Source organism: Squalius cephalus, assembly GCF_949319135.1.
Source record: "Squalius cephalus genome assembly, chromosome: 16".
Classification (NCBI taxonomy): Eukaryota; Metazoa; Chordata; class Actinopteri; order Cypriniformes; family Leuciscidae; genus Squalius; species Squalius cephalus.
Window position 1 is genome coordinate 27,989,360 of NC_137137.1, and position 15,943 is coordinate 28,005,302.

At 38.2% G+C, this 15,943-nt stretch overlaps 1 protein-coding gene across 1 annotated transcript in view; it reads right to left on the minus strand.

Annotated features, from left to right (window-relative positions):
- The window catches only part of LOC307174053 (cytosolic sulfotransferase 3-like), a 55,600-nt gene that overhangs the window by 20,174 nt on the left and 19,483 nt on the right, over window positions 1–15,943 (minus strand). The gene's annotated exons all lie outside the window — the stretch shown is intronic.

Genomic DNA, 15,943 nt, shown 5'->3' on the forward strand with positions numbered 1-15,943 from the left:
GGTTTTCAAAGTCAAACTGTGTACTCATGAATGGGATACAGGCACTGAACCCTCAAAGCTGTACATTCCTAGACAAGGGTCAAGTCTTACAATTAGGTGATTTGTATGGCAGTGATCAAGAGGACTTGACCCATGAGCTGCATCAGGCCAGAAGGGTTGTAAAGAGAAAGATGGACAGTGGGGCAGTACAATTGGGAAGTGTTACAGACTTCACTGTATTTTTGGAACCCTATAAAGAGGTGTTCCCTGACCTCTTTAGGCTTTGCAAGGTTGCCACAGCTATCCCAGTGAGTACTGCAGGCTGTGAACGGAGCTTCTCAGCCCTGAAGCTAATAAAGACACACTTGCGGACCACCATGGTTGATGGTAGGCTTAGCCACTTAGGTGTGTTAAGTATTGAATCCAGGAGAGCAAAAGCTTTAAATATGGATGACTTTATCAAGGTTTTCGCCAGCTCACACAAAAATCGGCGCATTCAGTTGTTTTAACACCAAAATATAGATGGGCAAACAAATTGTATTTCATTGTTCCATGAATAAATAGTATTTAGCTGAGAACTTGAATTTTGGATGTTAACAGCTATAGAAATAGATGGCCAAAGATATTATGTTTGAGTTGTTATTGTGAAAAACAAAAAGTCTTGAAGGTGTATTTTTATGTTTGAGATGTTTGTTTATTTATATTTAATTTTATTCAAATAAAAAGAAATTTGATGTAAGAGTACGGTCTTTGTCCTTCAGTTTATGAGTATGGTGTTCGATGCATGATTTTATGATGCCACCCTTGAATTAATCAGTGCTCCACTAAGGCCACCCCTGTTAAAAAAGTCTAGAATCGCCACTGGCTGTATCCACAATGGGTGGTAAAGACCAATTTTTTGTGTGAACAAAGAAAATATCATGATCATGCGTAATAAATTATAATTCATGATGATGTACTCATCTTAGTTAATGTTTTAATTAAGGTGTTGTTCATCCATGAAGTCATGAATGAAAAACGTTGAACTCGTGTTAGTTCCTGATGATTCATGAGATATGAATGCATATTTCATGCATGAATTTATACATGAATTCATGATAATTCATGTACCCTTACCGTAAAGTGTTACCGAAGAACTTATATAGTTCTAAAAATAGAGGAAATGATGACATTGTTGACTTTCTTTCTGAGACTGTTGACAGCACTCAAGGAGACTTTGGAATTAGTGAGGTACACCTATGTGTGGATGACTTAACTAGAGCAGTACAGAGTATGAGCAATAATAAGTGTCCTGGAGCGGATGGGCTACCTAAGGAATTTTATATAACCTTTTGGGAAGATTTAAAGGACTCCTTGTTGATGATGTTTATGGAGAGTTTACGCATAGGAAAACTTCCATCCTCCTTAAGAGAAGGAGTTATCTCCTTGATGTTTAAGAAAGGTGATAAACAAGAGATTAAAAATTGGCGTCTCTTGACCTTGTTAGGAGTAGATGTTAAAATTCTTTCCAAGGCACTCTTTTTTAAACTCCAGCCCGATATGCCTAAGTTTATTGGTAATGACCAAACATGTTGTATTAAGGGGCGATCTCTACAAGATAATTTGGCATTAGCAAGAGATATCTATCTGTTTGCACAAGATCACAAACTATCTCTGGCAATTTTGGGACTTGATCTCGAAAAAGCCTTCGACAGTATAGACCATCGTTATTTACATATACTACTGGGGCGCTTGTGCCTTAGTCCATCCTTTTGTGCATGGATCAACCTATATGCCAACTGCCAAAGTAGAGTATTGGTTAACAACTATTTGTCAGACCCCTTTGATATCTGTTCAGGTGTACGACAGGGCTGTAGCTTGTCTCCATTACTATTTGTTTTGGCAGTTGAGCCATTAGCTAGGGCACTCAGGCAGAATCCCGAAATTAAAGGTTTTCCAATTCCAGGTAGCTCAGGCAGAGAAGCTAAGGTTTCACTTTATATGGATGACCTCACTCTCTTTCTTACTGATAACAACTCTATAAAGAAAACGCTGCAAATCTGCGATAGGTTTACCTTGGCTACTAGGGCTAGAATTAATAAAACAAAGACAGAAGTTTTGTACTCTTTCTGGAAAGAACCCAAATTAAATCTGGGGTTTAAAAATCAGGAAGAATCTATTAAGATTTTGGGACTGTTCTTTGGGAAAGATATGGATAAGAGAAAATGGGATTTGAGACTTGATAAGATAAGATGGAAACTAAAACAATGGGAGGAGCGAGATCTTACGTTGAGAGGGAAAGTGTTGGTAATAAATGCCGAGATTTTGGCCTCTCTTACCTTTTTGGCCCCAACCTTTCCAGCACCGATACATATTATAAGATCTATCAGGAAGACCCTATTTAGTTTTTTTTTTGGAGCTCACAACACGAAAAAATGAGACGAGAGATACTGTATAAGCCATTAGATAAAGGAGGGCTAGCAGTGCCAGAATTGGGAACTAAACTGGAGTCTATGTTCTTGATGCCCATTCTAAAAGCCTGTTTGTCTGAGAATCCGGGAATTTTATGGCATTGTTTCGCCAAGCTTTGGGTAGGTCAACAATGCCTGGGAAATAAGACTTCCACAAAATACTCCTCATGCTGAATATAGGCCCAAAATGTATGATAGAGTGTTACCCTTTTTAAGGAAAGTGAAAGTCTCTCATATCCCTTGTGAGAAAATAAACCGTGCAATTATTCAAGGTATGTTATGCCCAGGATTAGAGAGGATCACCCCAGTGGGAAAACTAACTGAATATGATTGTATTACAGTTTGGAAGAATGTAAACAATGGGTTTTTATTCAATTCTCACAAAGATATTGCTTGGCAAGTGGTTCATCAATGCTTACCTACTCGGGTGTTTCTGGAAAAAAGGAGATGTACAAAGAGTCCACAATGTCCTAAGTTTAAATGTGGAGAAGACGAGTCTATCAGTCATTTATTTTAGTCTTGTAAATATGCTAGAGAGGTCTGGTCCTTGGTACAAGAATGGATGGCTGGTTTTAAAGGATATGACATACCAGCGGAAATAGTGGTTTCTTCAAGCCTTGTTGCTATCCGGGACTATGTGTTAAGAGACAGGAAAACCCTTTCTTTTACGGAAATGCTTAAGAAATGGAAATGTCCGATAAACTCTCAGATTCTCTTTTACCTTTGGGATGAAATGGAGGAATGAACTCTTGAAGGTCATTGATTCTATCTTTGTTTGCCCTTTGTCCCATTTATGATGTTATAATTAGGCATTGTGTAAGAAGGGATTTAAATATATTAATATTTTAACAATACTTTAGAAAAAATATATACAAAATTAAAAAAGGAAAAAATGAGAAAATATAAAAAAATAAGAAAATAAAAAATAAAAAAGGTTACAGAATATGATGAATGGATTCTAAATACGGGTTTTCTTTCCGTGTTTATTATGACTTGTAAGGAATCCTTCTGATCTGTAATAAAAAAAAAAAAAAAAAAAAAAAAAAAACCTTTTGTTATAGCAATAAATGCAAGAGAAAATATCAGATGATCTTGGTCATTCATTGGTGATGTTATAGTCATCATATGATGATCTGATTCGCTGATATGACGGTCAAAACTCTATATATATTAGCTTAGATTACATAATATATAGATGGAATTAAGCTTTTTACAAATACTATGATTAATGTCATAATTTCTCACATGACCCTTGTCATAAGTATTATAACAATCTGATATTTAAAAAAATATATATTATACAGAAAAAGTTTGAGCTGATCTGAGTATCACAGCACTGAAGGATCTTCTATAGCAGTTTTGGCATGCAAAAATTAACTAATATTTAACGACTTAATCACATATTACACTTCAGGTGGTATTAATAAAGCAAGACACTACATGATGACCATTATCACTAAAAAGTGACCAACATCATCTGATCTGAGTTTCTCTTGGATTCCTACCATAACAAATATGCATCAGAGACACACAGTTAAAGCAGCCAGGGAAAAACTTGTTAAAAGCTAAAAGGTCAAGAGCCCAACTAAAGCAAACACTGATCTCCATCATGGTGACATCAAACTTTATTCTTTTCAATAAAACTTCAACTTCTAAACCTCTGTTAATTCTCAATAAGAATGTTAGTATGAAAGAAATAAAGTCTGGATTGTAATAAGTGAAGATGCTGAGCTCCTGAGAGATCTGGTAGTTTTTAATGTTCTGTTGGGGTTTAAAGTGTTTCTGTATGGTGTGTTTTGTGTGTCACCATTGTGTTGAAGAGTAGAGCCTGAGCTTCAGTCCAGGATGAGCAGAGAAACACTGATGATATGCTGCATGTTGCTTTATTTAACTGACAGTAACTGTGTAATTGCTGATGCAGTAACGTATAGTCCCAGCAAATCATGCATGTAGTTAACTGCATGTTTTTCAGTAAAAAAAATCAGAAAATAAATGTGAAATAACTGTGTTTCTGTTAAAAAAAGATTACTGAAGATTTCTGTAAAAGTATTTTGCACTTATTTAAATTAGGATATTTTACATTAATTTTACGGTTTTTGTATGGCAGCCATTGCTGACAGTCATTTGACTGTTTTTGATGGGATTTTTTTACAATGAAGGTGTTTGATTGTAATAATTCAGGAAATAGTTGTAAAATAACAGTGTTTTTCTGTAAAAATGTAAGGAAAATTTCTGTAAAAGTTTTTTGCACTTCATTTAAATTAGGATATTTTACTTTATTTTTACGGTTTTTGTTTGGCAGCCGTAGCTGAAAGTCATTGACCGTTTTTTTAAGATTTTATTTTTTACAGTGTTGTCTTGTCCTGGGAGACAGCAGGAAGCAACAGAACATTCAACATTTCGCTGTAAACACATTTTAAACACATAAAAACATTTAGCTGTTGCCCCTGAAACACAGATGGTGGCAAGGATGGAACAGTGGTGTCATAAGGTAGTAGAAAAGGAGCTGCTTGGTGTATTTTTACGTGCCCCGTCCTGGGGGCCACAGGATTTTTTTGAGCCTCTGAGCTTGGTGAGCTGATCCACAGTCTTTACGAGGGGGAGCGCGACTCACCACACTCTGCGTCTGTGCCTCTCTCTGCTTAGGAGCCGGACCGGGTTAGGGCTGGGTGGCCGACAGCCCCTACCCTTGAGTATGGCGGGATAGAAATTTGACTAAAGCCTCCTCATGCCTAAGTAGCGATGTAGCGCGACCAAAAGCTCTGTTTTGTGTTCTGACGAACCTATAATGCACTGAAGCAGCAAAGCGTCTTCTTATTAGATCACAAACTAAAATACCGCCATCTATTGTTTCATCGTGCATCTTGCGGCTTTACAGTTTACTGAGAAGAGATTGTGTGATGGTTATGTGTAGGACGTACAGGAGTGGGTTGATGCTTCACACAAATCGACTAGTAAGGTTACAGTTGATTTATACGAACAAAAGATTCAAAACAGTCTGTGTCAAAGACTCAGGCACATATAGGTGAATAATAGCCTTTTTAAATTGATTATCCTGCTTTATTGCACTCTATATCAAATGTCTCCTTCTAATTGTATTACAGTGGCAATCCTCCATAGTTTAATCTATCCCGCCACAGTTTTATGATGAAGCTGAAAGATCACTAACGTGGTGTTTTACATTGCTGCATTGGGTAAGCATCTGTCAATTGAATGGAAAACAAAATCGCGGATATAGCTTAGTGCACTAATGTGTGCACTCTGTACATGCTACCCTTGGGAGATATCATTAGGAAGCATGGAATTAGTTTTCACTGTTATGCTGATGATACTCAGCTCTATATTTCTTAACGCCCAGACGAAACTTACCAATTCACAAAATTAACGGAATGCATAGGTGATATAAACAATTGGATGACTAGTAATTTCCTACTACTTAATTCTAAAAAAAAACAGAGATTCTAATTATTGGACAAAAAACTTCCTCACGTAATAATCTAGAATACTGTCTAACACTTGATGGCTGCACTGTCAAGTCTTTGTCGTTGGTTAGGAACCTGGGTGTGCTCTTTGATACCAATCTTTCATTTGAAAGTCATGTGTCTAGTATCTGTAAAACCACATTTTTTCCATCTTAAAAATATATCTAAATTACGTCATATGCTCTCATTGACAAATGCAGAACAATTAGTTCATCGAGTTCTTACCAGGACCAAGAAGTATGACCATATTAGCCCAGTTCTGTCAACACTGCATTGGCTCCCTATTAAACATTGTATAAATTTTAAAATATTGCTGATTACTTACAAAGCACTAAATGGTTTAGCTCCGCAGTACTTGAGCGAGCTCTTAACGCATTATAGTCCTTCATGTCTATTGCAATCTCAAAATTCTGGCCAGTTGATAATACCCAGAATATCAAAATCGACTGCTAGCGGTAGATCCTTTTCCTATTTAGCACCAACACTTTGGAACAGTCTTCCTAACATTGTCCGGGAAGCAGACACACTCTGTCAGTTCAAAGCTAGACTAAAAACACATCTCTTTGATCTAGCATACACATAACACATTATAGACTTCTATAATTCAATGTTAGGCTGCATAGATTAGGTCAGCCGGAACCGTGAACACTTCCCATAAATCCTGATGTACTCGTTACATCATAAGAAGAATGGTGTCTACGCTAATATTAGTCTCTCTGTTTATCCCGAGGTTTACCACAGTCCGCCGGATCCGGCCGTATCCTGCCATAAGCCAGGCCTGCGCCTGAAGAACTTAAGAGTTTTCTGTTAAAACTGTGTTAATAAAAAGTTAATAACTAATGATCGTTGCGACGGAAGTGAATCAATCAAAACTAACCTTAGCTGGACAATAACTTTATTCTAGAGCTGCTATAAAGCCAAAACAATCTCTGTTACTTTAAATTCCTATTCTCAAATTAAAGCCGCTTTGGAACAATCAACATTGTTAAAAGCGCTATATAAATGAAGATGGCTTGACTTGACTAATCACATGGCAAAGGTGATCTAATTAAATAGGTTGCAGCGGATGCATACTGTGTTCATGAAAGCAGCATATAATCTCCGTACACACTATGCTGCATCACTGCATGTGCTGTGAGTTTAACCTGAATTTTTGTCTGTCTACTCCTGTGTATCCAATTTAAGTTGCATATATTTTGTTCTTGCATTGATGTGACATTTGTAGCAATTTTGCACTTTGACAGTCAGTTTGAGATATAGGGCTCAGTTGAGTATTGTATCTTTGGATTGAAATGTACTCTTATCATAATTGTATTGCATTGTGTTGTTTTAAACTCCAAACATTTTACTTAAAACATACTTTATTAACAATTATTTGTAATATACAATGTAATACATTTTTTAAAAAATAAATAAATATCAAAGTAGTTTCAATGTAGCTAGCTTCTTTTAGATAGTAACTTGTAGAGTAGCTAATTGCTTTTTCAGAAGGGTAGCTTGACTGTAGTTTAACTACTTTAATTTATGGGTAGCTTGTAGTCAAACTACAGTTTCAGAGTAGTGTAGTGTCTAGACCAATCAGACACACACAAATTATTAATTTATTTAATGAATAATCCAGCAAACTCACTCTCCCAAATAAGGCTTCTGAAATGTCCCCCAAAAACGAACACACTGGCAGGACGCAGTGTCTTGTTACAGGACACACACTGAGACACAGAGTTTTACGATCGAACGGAATGTCTCCAGAAAGCAGTGAATCTCACTTAAATACTGGCAGAGGAGGAGAAATAAACCCTGTAATCATATATTCTATATATACAACCACTTGAGAAATGTGTAAACATGTATCTAATTTTCCCATCTCATGATTTTCTTTTATGTGGTGTGGCTTTTGTATTCTTTTAAACTCTATTGGATTAATGTTTCAGACTTTGCATATTATGGTTAACCAAATTATATGTGTTGCATGTTTGGTCTCTATAAACTCCAATCTGCGTCCCCAATTTGTTAATTTACATTACATTTTGCTAACTTTGTGACGCATTAGAATTATAAGAATCTTGAAGATTCTTTTCTTAAGCACCCAATGAAAGTACACATGGCAAATGAGCATGCTTGAACAAAGGTCATAAAAAAGACATTTTCCCTCCAAAGGAAGTACACTTCTTATTGGCTCTTATTCCTCCAAATGGGTGTGCCATCTTCACGCTTTAAAAGTCACTGACCACAAGATCCGGCCCTCTTAGCTCTTGCCCTCAGACCTAAACTGCAGCTCCAAGTGAATCCGGTGGGGTTCTGCAGGCCAAGTCAGCCTACCTTTCTTAAATCCAACCAAGAAGGAAACGGACAACTCTTGCCTTAAGGATGCCGTGTGTTCCAGCATGGCCTCAACAGGCCCAGGGCAGGAGGCTTCGAAGCATTCAGGACATGTGCTCACTCCAGCATCAAGAACAACTTAAGGAGTTCAGTGACGTCATTCAACACGGACGAAGTCCCTCGCAACTTTCACCATGTGCTCTTTGTGTCCTGTCGGCCCAGAACGTGTAGGCCACAATCTGCACTCCAGCCATGAGAACAGCGACAATACCAGTTCATCCTATCTTCTTCATCCAACGGAGAAAAAACAATTGCAACTTGCACCATGACTTTTGACACTCAAAGACCCAACGACGAATTCAATCTTCAGCCACTTCAAGAATTGCCCATGCAAGTACAGTATATCAATTTAATGAGGTGTTCTGAAAATGATCAGCTGATGGTTCTTTTCATACTGAAATAGATCTTGTTTCCGGTTCCACATCACTCACCCCTTTACCTATGCATGTATGTATGTATGTATGAATGTATGTATGTTTGTTTAGTGTTAGTTATGTTTGTGATTTAGTTAATAAAACTTGTGCACAATTATGAATTTGATTTGAATCCTCTGATCCTCTGTTTGCATACAAAGTCCCTTTTACGATCTTGATCTTGTTACTGTATGCTCTAATTGCTGTACATGCTAAGGAATAATTATTTTTCAGTGACCATGAAATATACCCTTTTCTTAGAATAAATGAATAATCAAAGCGTTCGTTGGAACTGATTGTCATGAGTCAGGTTACATTCTCCCTTTCTCTATCCTTACACACACACACATACATACACACGCGCGCACACACACACACACACACACACACACACACATGCACGTCTCTTCGTATACTCTCTCTCTCTCTACCCGCACCTGTTAGTCATCGCAATCAGCGCTCGCGCTGCTTTGCGATGACACCTGTTTCCACTTTCTCCCTAATGCTCTCTCTTTATCTAGTGTTGGTTCAAGCAGTCACTTGTCGGATTATTGTTTCTTGTCATGCGTTTGAACTGTTGCTCTCTTCGTTCTGCAAGATATTGGAAGATACTCACCTTGTCCTGTCTGTAGGGATGGGGAAATGAAGCCTCATGAATCACTGAGGCTTTCCCCTGACTGTTCCGGGAAAAGATTCAAAGCTTCGAGAGTGTCGAGAACAGCGCCGAGAACAGCGCCATCTGGTGCTTATTTAAAATAAAGCAGCCAGAAGCCTGTGTTAGAAGCTCTGGCAGTTGAAGCAACCACAACACACTCCATAGTTTCAATGTTATGTGTACAAATAAATGCCTTACATGTTTGTGTTTGATTTGTTCATTAAATAAATTCATTTTCCCATTAAAGTGTGACAATAAAATACAAGGGCGAAATTGTCAATCACACATTGGGGGGGACAGCTGTGGGACTTTTTGTGTTGGCGCATGCACACAATTTTTTTTATCAAAATAAAATAAAAGTCAGAGTCCGAACACTTAACAGCATACAACAGTAATGCTGTTAAGTGTACTTGGTACCTCTAGGGGGGTCCGGGGGCATGCTCCCCCGGAAGAAAATTTTGTACATTTTAAAGGTAAATTCATTAATCTGGTGCACTTTGAGTCACCCGAATCCACTGTTAAAAATAAATAATCCACCCGCAAACCGCCCGAACCTATGATATTCTCTGATTTAGATCTGCATCTGATCATCACATTACAATTATTCAAATTCTTAGTGTTAAGCATGATAATATGGTAACATATCACACTGACATAGGCTGATTTAAAATGAACATTTATTTAAAATAAAAGTTCTTCTTTTGGCAAAATTATATTTCCTTAATAGCCTAAACAGAGGCTTTACTCCCTTCAAACTTAAAATTGTCCATTTTTCATTACATCACTGTTTGAAAACATTCAGAATAGTTTTTGTACCTTTATTAAGGGCATTTCCCCCCTAATTTTATTAACTGTATGCTCCATCTTTCATTTCAAATTCTTAAATTTGATAAATATATCCAATTAAAATAATAAGACACTAGGCTGTTACCAATCAAATTAAATAATTTACATTGAAAAATTATAACTGTATTAAATTAGATTATTTTAAATATTTTTATAACCGCAACAGAACCATCACGGTGGGAAAAGTGTATCTGACCATGTGACTGTCTGTCCGAGTTTTGTCGAGAGCCGGAGGCGGCACGAAATTTGACGGAGGCAGCCGCCTCATTATTCTCTATGCAGGAAAAACTCTGGCAATACCCATAAATGGAAACATAAATTTACAACTGTACTTCGGTTTCTTTGGGAGGACACCGCCGTCACCTGCCATATGAGATTTCACCATGTGAGACGACACCGCCGTCACCTGCTCTGTCAGATTTCGCGCTCCTAACTCTTCTTCTGTTTGGTTTTTCCTAACTCACTGACGGTGCACGAGCTACTAAAGGGATAGGGAAAACATGACATGGATTTCAGGAGAAATAGGTTTTGTTAATGTATAGTGTAAGGCCAGTCGAATGGATTTGGCAAATGGACCGGCCGGGATTTTATATTTTCGGAGCTGGAAAGAAAGACGTATTTGCAATCACATCGATATTGCCCGCATAATCATACAGTATGATCAAATATTGGGGGGGACAAATTGTCCTTCTTTGAATATTGGGGGGGACGTGTCCCCCTGTCCCCCCATAGAATTACGCCTATGATAAAATATAATAGCTTATAAGCGTATGATTCAATAAGATTTAATGTAGGCCTTCTCTCTCTCTCTCTCTCTCTCTCTCTCTCTCTCTCTCTCTCTCTCTCTCTCTCTCTTTCTTTCTTTCTACACACACACACACACAATGAATAAGGACATTGTCTGATAGGATCGTCTGTTATTAAATGTCAATATCAATAATTGTAAATATCAACCAGACTGAGGCAACAATGAGTCGTTAAATACGATCTGAAGTTCGAGCCTTCTGACACCCAAAGCGAAACGCGCATGTGACTGGTCAGAAAGTGAGGCTTCGTTTGTCATCAATCACGTGACTCTAGTAAACCAATACACGCCTCGATACGGGGCTTCACTACAAATTGTGTTGCTTATGTGATACGCGCATCGAAGCTTCAGTGTCATATGTAACATCACTACCTGTCTGTCCGGTGCGTCTGTGTCAACCTGTCTTGTCTGTTCAATACAGCCTGCATCAAAGTGTGTCCAGAGCCCTGTTTCAGCTGCGTGAGTTTCTCCGCGTACCCTGACTGAGATACCAACTAGTCTGTGTTCTCCTTCTCTTCGGGTGACCAGATAAAGTCTTCATCGAGACAGAAGTTATAACTGTTTGTTTTTCTCCAGCTCTGTGTGCTTCAACGACAGTTGAACGATGTTTCCCTTATTCATTAAAGACTGAGAAAATTTAAAAAGTTTAAATCTGAGAACTTCTGCTTTTGGATCTTTCCTTATAACTGTGACACTGATTAATTGATTGTAATATTAATTGGCTTACCTCAAAGTTAATCTAATTAACTGACCCAAATATTAATAATTAATCATAATTAGTAATTATGGATTATTATTAATATTTCCCCTTTGAGCTAATGTCTTCACAGTAGCTTCCCCAACACTGGTTCTTAACCCGTTTAATCCCAAATTTTTCCCAGACACAAAAATATCCAAATCATGTGTCATTAGTATCCCTTTGAAACAATCAATCATAAATTTTAGAAATTTTCATGGAAAAGTGTGTGAAAAAGTGTGTTATATGATCGGTCACAATTGTGACCGGTGGGATACGGTGTATCAACCATTGGACAGACTGAATATATGTCTATTTGACCTGTGCAGTGTGTTTGTGTGTGTGTGTGTGTGTGTGTGTGTGTGTGTGTGTGTGTGTGTGTGTGTGTGTGTGTGTTTGTGTGTGTGTGTGTGTGTGTGTGTGTGTGTGTGTGTGTGTGTGTGTGTGTGTGTGTGTGTGTGTGTGTGTGTTTGTTTGTGTGTGTGTGTGTGTGTGTGTGTGTGTGTGTGTGTGTTGTATCAACCATTGGACAGACTGAATATATGTCTATTTGACCTGTACAGTGTGTGTGTGTGTGTGTGTGTGTGTGTGTGTGTGTGTGTGTGTGTGTGTGTTTCTGTGTGTGTGTGTGTGTGTGTGTTTGTGTTTGTTTGTGTGTGTGTGTGTGTGTGTGTGTGTGTGTTGTATCAACCATTGGACAGACTGAATATATGTCTATTTGACCTGTGCAGTGTGTTTGTGTGTGTGTGTGTGTGTGTGTGTGTGTTTCTGTGTGTGTGTGTGTGTGTTTGTGTTTGTTTTTTGTGTGTGTGTGTGTGTTGTATCAACCATTGGACAGACTGAATATATGTCTATTTGACCTGTGCAGTGTGTTTCTGTGTGTTTCTCTCTGTGTGTGTGTGTGTGTGTGTGTGTGTGTGTGTGTGTGTGTGTGTGTGTGTGTGTGTGTGTGTGTTGTGTTTGTGTGTTGTATCAACCATTGGACAGACTGAATATAGGTCTATTTGACCTGTGGAGTGTGTGTGTTTTTGTGTGTGTGTGTGTGTGTGTGTGTGTCTGTTTGTTTGTTTGTTTGTTTGTTTGTTTGTTTGTGTGTGTGTGTGTGTGTGTGTGTGTGTGTGTTTGTGTGTGTGTATTGTATCAACCCCTGGACAGAATGAATATAGGTCTATTTGACCTGTGCAGTGTGTGTGTGTGTGTGTGTGTGTGTGTGTGTGTGTGTGTGTGTGTGTGTGTGTGTGTGTGTGTGTGTTGTATCAACCATTGGACAGACTGAATAGGTCTATTTGACCTGTGCAGTGTGTGTGTGTGTGTGTGTGTGTGTGTGTGTGTGTGTGTGTGTGTGTGTGTGTGTGTGTGTCTGTCTGTTTGTTTGTTTGTTTGTTTGTTTGTTTGTTTGTTTGTGTGTGTGTGTGTGTATGTTGTATCAACAATTGTATAGACTGAATAGGTCTATTTGACCTGTGCAGTGTGTTTGTGTGTGTGTTTCTCTGTGTGTGTGTGTGTCTGTGTGTGTGTGTGTGTGTGTGTGTGTGTGTTGTATCAACCATTGGACAGTCTGAATATAGGTCTATTTGACCTGTGCAGTGTGTTTGTGTGTGTTTTTGACCTGTGCAGTGTGTTTGTGTGTGTGTTTCTGTGTGTGTGTGTGTGTGTGTGTGTGTGCGTGCGTGCATGCGTGTGTGTGTGTGTGCATGCGTGTGTGTGTGTGTCTGTGTGTAAAATTAGGTAGAAAGTTAGGTAGCAGCAGAAAGTAAGGTAGAACAGTTAGCCTATGTGTATTAGCATGTAGATACAATGGGTTATACTACCGGTCAGTATTGTGACCGTTGACATGTTTGTGAGTGCTATGACCACATTAAAAAAAGTTGAGTAATTGCAAATGCATATATCAATACTAGACACCTTAAACATGATGTGTACCAAAAATCTATGTATCTTTATGTTAACATACTTTACTAACATATTCTTTGGGAGCTTTCTTGCTGCCATCCTCTTCTCTTGGCGCAAACAGGAAGTAAACAGCTCTGGTCATGTGACAATTTACAGTAAACATGCGACATTGCACATATTTCATTGAGACCCTTTATTATTTCAATATCTGCTGGAAATGCATTGATAGATCATTTAGTAAATTTTTTATAGCCTTAGAAATGAAAAAAAAAATTACGGTCACTTTTGTGACCGGTGGGATTAAACGGGTTAATGGTTAACAGATTTCTGTCATGCATTTGGCAAAGGTTCTTCTGATGATGCATTTTAACAAACAAACTTTACCACTTGGGTGCCCCCTTGAAATCGGTACAAAGATAATCTGTTTCCCACCTTGCCTGGAAAATGTCATTTTTTGTTTATTTTTGGCTTTGTGCGTGCATATCATACTAAGCTTTAATTAGGTGACGACTGGAAACTAGCGACCTCTCCTGGTTGGAGTAAGTAAAAATATCCTAGTCTGTAATCAGTCTTTCCATGTCTTTTCAACCCCTGGTTTCACAGAGAAGGCTTCAGCCTAGTCCCAGACTAAAATGCATGTTTGAGCTGTTTTAAAGGGCACCTATTATGACTCTTATCACAAGATGTAAAATAAGTCTCTGATGTCCCCAGAGTATGTATGTGAAGTTTTAGCTCAAAATACCCAACAGATAATTTTTTACATCATGTTTAAATTGTCATTTTTTGGAGCTCAGAAAAACATGCTGTTTTAGTGTGTATCCTTTAAATGCAAATTAACTGCTGCTGCTGGCCCAGGGGGCGGAGCATCACAAGCTCACTCAGAGCCAGGACAATCTCATCTGATAATATCAGAACAGAAACTCTCAGTTGCGGTGTTCATTTCGACTCGGAGTCGGACAATAATGCCCACAGAGCCAGAGAATATATGCTGAATGGAGATAGAACAGGTATAGTTTAGTTTAATTATGGTTATAACTTATTTGTCATCTGCTTTTATCCACTATTAATACAAGCCTGCTGTAGCAAACTCCGTCTGAATGATGACCAAAATATACTGATGAGTTCAGTGAAGTTTATTGTACATCACACAAAAGATGAGTGTTAGTTTTACTCCAGAGAATCACTGTAAGAGCTGAATAAACACAGTATAAGAAGTGCGCATTAAAGTCTTATCCATAAACTCTCTCTCTCTCTCACTTTCATTATCATCAACATACACAGCGAAGTACACAAAACACTCGTTACAACTAACAGTAAACAAATATATACACACCTTTTCAGTGGGTGCTTAATAAACTAGTAAACCTTATATCCGTAAAATGACTCGATGAGCTGTCATAAAGTGTGTGCTCTCACTTTCATTTCTGCCGTGGTCAGTAACGTGTCGCTCCGGAGACCGTAAGCTGGATCACAAACTGTACTGATCCATCCTCGAGTAACAACAAGAGTAAATGAAGACTGCTATGTTCATTCTTACATCCAACAACAAAACACCATACCTGCCAACCTTGAAGAAATTTTATGAGTACTACAACCCACTACCCCCCCCCCCCCCCCCCCCCCCGCCCCGCACGTGAGAGAACCTGACAGCCCACCGCCAATGTACGCTCCACCGTTGCACACACACCTGTGAGAAACCTATGAGATACCTAACACTATAATACATATTATACACATAATATACTTTCACCAATTAAGATTTATTAGTTACTCCATAACCATATACAAGTAGACCATAATTGTTATACAATTACTGCAATCACTCCGAACATTTTGTACAGGAGGCATAGTCCATGGAAACTTCTTCCAGCTGAAAATCTTGTCAGAAATAAAAGTAAACTGAGGACATTCTTTGTAAATAAATAAATCAAAACATTAAACAAATGTGCAAAACCAGCAGTTATCAATATCAAAATCAGTTTGATAAAACAAACAACAACAAAAATGATAATTTTCCATGCATAGTTTAAACTTTTGCATCGTTTAACTTGTTAAAGGCTTTTTTAAGTAGTGCGTCAGTGAAAGTCTCTTTGTAACAAATGCTGCCTTTGGAGGCAATCATGACTTTTCTTGTCACCAGAGAACTAAGCATCTCTGTGCTAAGGCTAGCACGACATTGTGTTTTGTTTTTAGTGACCAAGCTGAAAATCCTTTCACAGTCTGCATTGCTGTGAAAAATCACACACACCCCAAGCATAACTGTGGAGAGGTTTGCAAAAAGTTTCTTCCCTCCTGATTCCATCAC